Source organism: Entelurus aequoreus, linkage group LG23 (assembly GCF_033978785.1).
Source record: "Entelurus aequoreus isolate RoL-2023_Sb linkage group LG23, RoL_Eaeq_v1.1, whole genome shotgun sequence".
Taxonomy (NCBI): Eukaryota; Metazoa; Chordata; class Actinopteri; order Syngnathiformes; family Syngnathidae; genus Entelurus; species Entelurus aequoreus.
Window position 1 is genome coordinate 27,882,626 of NC_084753.1, and position 5,730 is coordinate 27,888,355.

Consider the following 5,730-nt stretch of genomic DNA (forward strand, 5'->3'; position numbering starts at 1 on the left):
AAGTAGCAAGTCATGTCAAGTCAAAAGGCTCAAGTCCAAGTGAAGTCACAAGTCATTGATGTTAAAGTCTAAGTCGAGTTGCAAGTCTCTTTACATTTTGTCAAGTCGAGTCTAAAGTCATCAAATTCATGACTCGAGTCTGACTTGAGTCCAAGTCATGTGACTCGAGTCCACACCTCTGCCATTTAATCAACAACACCCAGAAATGCCGCCGGCTTCCCTAGGCCGGAACTCATCTAAGATGGACTGATGCAAAGTGTAAAAGTGTTCTGTGGTCTGACGAGTCCACATTTCAAATTGTTTTTGGAGACTGTGGACGTCGTGTCCTGTGGACCAAAGAGGAAAAGAACCATCCGGATTGTTGTAGGCGCAAAGTTGAAAAGCCAGCATGTGTGATGGTACGGGGGTGTATTAGTGCCCAAGGCAGGGGTAACTTACACATCTTTGAAGACACTATTAATGCTGAAAGGTACATACAGGTTTTGGAGCAACATATGTTGCCTTCCAAGCAACGTTATCATGGACGCCCCTGCTTATTTCAGCAAGACAATGCCAAGCCATTTGTTAAAACAGTGTGGCTTCATAGTAAAAGAGTGCGGGTACTAGACTGGCCTGCCTGTAGTCCAGACCTGTCTCCCATTGAAAATGTGTGGCGCAATATGAAGCCCAAAATACCACAACAGACTGTTGAACAACTTAAGCTGTACATCAAGCAAGAATGGGAAAGAATTCCACCTGAAAAGCTTCAAAAATGTGTCTCCTCAGTTCCCAAACGTTTACTGAGTGTTGTTAAAAGGAAAGGCCATGTAACACAGTGGTAAAAATGCCCTTGTGCCAACTTTTTTGCAATGTGTTGCTGCCATTAAATTCTAAGTTAATGTTTATTTGCAAAACACAAATGAAGTTTCTCAGTTGGAACATTAAATATCTTGTCTTTTCAGTCTATTCAATTAAATATAAGTTGAAACGGATTTGCAAATCATGGTATTCTGTTTTTATTTACCATTTACACAACGTGCCAACAAGACAACGTGACCGTCTTTCTACTGGACCTTTCCATAAATACCCTTCATGTACTTGCCCTATAGCCAAACCATCCCTTCTCCCTCATGCCGGGGGAGAAATGTCAGGCCCGACCTCCTGGAGAGAAGCACGATTTGTAAAAACACAATCAAAAGGGAGATGGATTGAAAGGGAGGGAGTGGACAAGCGGCAAGGCCCCCAGCCCCCCCAACCGCTGCGGGACACTAACAGGACGTCCATGGAGGGAGAATCTTCCACCACCGCCTGTAGCTCACACAACCTCAGAGAATATTCCTTTTGAGCCTGCCGACGTGCGGCTTTATTTATTATGAAAAATACAGTTTTATAACCGGAAAAAGGAACCGCAACGAATCGTCTGCCTCGAGTGAAGTGAACTCTCCGTGGTGACCTATGACCTGTGAGTCACGTCGGAAATTAGCAAGGATTTTAGAGCAGCGGTGGAGGGATTTGTTGGCCATGAGGGCCGTGATGCATCCAAAATCTTATATAAAAAAATGACAAAATAAATTAGAAATAAATACTAAGTATTAGTTGTGTTTTATTAAATATTTCTATTTAGATTTATCATGACCCAGTTTTTAAGGAGCGCAGGGTGGGCAGGGCCTGGGGCCGGGGGTGGGGTTAAGGGGGGAGGAGTATATTTATAGCTAGAATTCACTGAAATTCAAGTATTTCTTATATATATATATATATATATATATATATATATATATATATATATATATATATATATATATATATATATATATATATATATATATACATACATATATATATATATATATATATATATATATATATATATATATATATATATATATATATATATATATATATATATATAAAATAAATACTTGACTTTCAGGGGCCCCCATCAAGTCATAAATATGGGGTCCCACAGTACATTTTTGGGGTCCCACTTTTTCGTAAAAACAAATGATAAATGTATGCATTATCCTGTTATATCTCACAATCCATATTGTGTTTTCGAAAAAGGCTGTCATTATTTGCTACTAAATTCAATTAAAAAGTTATACAAAATATATGTAAATTTAATCAGTTATAAACATTTATTCGCTTTCTTCTTTCCTACATGGATCTAAACTTTACCGCTGCCGGTATTTACTGAAATTCAAGTATTTCTTATATATATATATATATATATATATATATATATATATATATATATATATATATATATTATATATATATATCTTTACCGCTGCCGGTATTATATATATATATATATATATATATATATATATATATATATATATATATATAAGAAATACTTGAATTTATATATATATATACAGTATATATATGAAAGAAATACTTGACTTTCAATTAATTCTAGCTATATATATATATATATATATATATATATATATATATATATATATATATATGTATATAAAAGAAATACTTGAATTCCAGTGTTCATATATGTATATATATATATATATATATATATATATATAGGTGGCAGCTCCTCTCTGAGCTGCCACCTTACCGTGGTAGAGGAGTTTGCGTGTCCCAATGATCCTAGGAGCTATGTTGTCCGGGGGCTTTATGCCCCCTGGTAGGGTCTCCCAAGACAAACTGGTCCTAGGTGAGGGATCAGACAAAGAGCAGCTCGAAGACCTCAATGAAAAATAAAAACTATGGACCCAGATTTCCCTCGCCTGGACGCGGGTCACCGGGGCCCCCCTCTGGAGCCAGGCCCGGAGGTGGGGCACGATGGCGAGCGCCTGGTGGCCGGGCCTGTCCCGTGGGTTCCCCCTCCAATGGGCTCACCACCCATAGCAGGGGTCATAGAGGTCGGGTGCGATGTGAGCTGGGCGGCAGCCGAACGCAGGGCACTTGGCGGTCCGATCCTCGGCTACAGAAGCTAGCTCTTGGGACGTGGAACGTCACCTCGCTGGGGGGGAAGGACCCTGAGCTGGTGCGCGAGGTGGAGAAGTTCCGACTAGACATAGTCGGACTCACTTCGACGCACAGCAAGGGCTCTGGAACCAGTTCTCTCGAGAGGGGCTGGACTCTCTTCTACTCTGGCGTTGCCGGCAGTGAGAGGCGACGGGCTGGAGTGGCAATTCTTGTTTCCCCCCGGCTCAGAGCCTGCATGTTGGAGTTTAACCCGGTGGACGAGAGGGTAGCTTCCCTCCGCCTTTGGGTGGGGGAACGGGTCCTGACTGTGGTTTGCGCTTACGCGCCAAACCGCAGCTCAGAGTACCCACCCTTTTTGGATTCACTCGAGGGAGTACTTGAGAGTGCTCCCCCGGGTGATTCCCTTGTTCTACTGGGGGACTTCAACGCTCATGTTGGCAGCGACAGTGAAACCTGGAGAGGCGTGATTGGGAAGAATGGCTGCCCGGATCTGAACCCGAGCGGTGTTTTGTTATTGGACTTTTGTGCCCATCACAGATTGTCCATAACGAACACCATGTTCAAACATAAGGGTGTCCATATGTGCACTTGGCACCAGGACACCCTAGGCCGCAGTTCCATGATCGACTTTGTAGTTGTGTCGTCGGATTTGCGGCCTCATGTTTTGGACACTCGGGTGAAGAGAGGGGCGGAGCTTTCTACCGAACACCACCTGGTGGTGAGTTGGCTGCGATGGTGGGGGAGGATGCCGGACAGACCTGGCAGGACAAAACGCATTGTGAGGGTTTGCTGGGAACGTCTGGCAGAGTCTCCTGTCAGAGAGAGTTTCAATTCCCACCTCTGGAAGAACTTTGAACATGTCACGAGGGAGGTGCTGGACATTGAGTCCGAATGGACCATGTTCCGCGCCTCTATTGTCGTGGCGGATGATTGGAGCTGTGGCCGCAAGGTAGTTGGTGCCTGTCGTGGCGGTAATCCTAGAACCCGTTGGTGGACACCGGCGGTGAGGGATGCCGTCAAGCTGAAGAAGGAGGCCTATCGGGTTCTTTTGGCTTATAGGACTCCTGAGGCAGCGGACAGGTACCGACAGGCCAAGCGGTGTGCGGCTTCGGCGGTCGCAGAGGCAAAAACTCGGACATGGGAGGAGTTCGGGGAAGCCATGGAAAACGACTTCCGGACGGCTTCGAAGCGATTCTGGACCACCATCCGCCGCCTCAGGAAGGGAAAGCAGTGCACTATCAACACCGTGTATGGTGAGGATGGTGTTCTGCTGACCTCGACTGCGGATGTTGTGGATTGGTGGAGGGAATACTTCGAAGACCTCCTCAATCCCACCAACACGTCTTCCTATGAGGAAGCAGTGTCTGGGGAATCCGTGGTGGGCTCTCCTATTTCTGGGGCTGAGGTTGCTGAGGTAGTTAAAAAGCTCCTCGGTGGCAAGGCCCCGGGGGTGGATGAGATCCGCCCGGAGTTCCTTAAGGCTCTGGATGCTGTGGGGCTGTCTTGGTTGACAAGACTCTGCAGCATCGCATGGACATCGGGGGCGGTACCTCTGGATTGGCAGACCGGGGTGGTGGTTCCTCTCTTTAAGAAGGGGAACCGGAGGGTGTGTTCTAACTATCGTGGGATCACACTCCTCAGCCTTCCCGGTAAGGTCTATTCAGGTGTGCTGGAGAGGAGGCTACGCCGGATAGTCGAACCTCGGATTCAGGAGGAACAGTGTGGTTTTCGTCCTGGTCGTGGAACTGTGGACCAGCTCTATACTCTCGGCAGGGTCCTTGAGGGTGCATGGGAGTTTGCCCAACCAGTCTACATGTGTTTTGTGGACTTGGAGAAGGCATTCGACCGTGTCCCTCGGGAAGTCCTGTGGGAAGTGCTCAGAGAGTATGGGGTATCGGACTGTCTGATTGTGGCGGTCCGCTCCCTGTATGATCAGTGCCAGAGTTTGGTCCGCATTGCCGGCAGTAAGTCGGACACGTTTCCAGTGAGGGTTGGACTCCGCCAAGGCTGCCCTCTGTCACCGATTCTGTTCATAACTTTTATGGACAGAATTTCTAGGCGCAGTCAAGGCATTGAGGGGATCTGGTTTGGTGGCTGCAGGATTAGGTCTCTGCTTTTTGCAGATGATGTGGTCCTGATGGCTTCATCTGGCCAGGATCTTCAGCTCTCGCTGGATCGGTTCGCAGCTGAGTGTGAAGGGACTGGGATGAGAATCAGCACCTCCAAGTCCGAATCCATGGTTCTCGCCCGGAAAAGGGTGGAGTGCCATCTCCGGGTTGCGGAGGAGACCCTGCCCCAAGTGGAGTAGTTCAAGTACCTCGGAGTCTTGTTCACGAGTGGGGGAAGAGTGGATCGTGAGATCGACAGGCGGATCGGTGCTGCGTCTTCAGTCATGCGGACGCTGTATCGATCCATTGTGGTGAAGAAGGAGCTGAGCCGGAAGGCAAAGCTCTCAATTTACCGGTCGATCTACGTTCCCATCCTCACCTATGGTCATGAGCTTTGGGTTATGACCGAAAGGACAAGATCACGCGTACAAGCGGCCGAAATGAGTTTCCTCCGCCGGGTGGCGGGGCTCTCCCTTAGAGATAGGGTGAGAAGCTCTGCCATCCGGGGGGAGCTCAAAGTAAAGCCGCTGCCACCCGAACGCCTCCCCAGGGAGGTGTTTAGGGCACGTCCGACCGGTAGGAGGCCACGGGGAAGACCCAGGACACGTTGGGAAGACTATGTCTCCCGGCTGGCCTGGGAACGCTGGACGAAGTGGCTGGGGAGAGGGAAGTCTGGGCTTCCCTGCTTAAG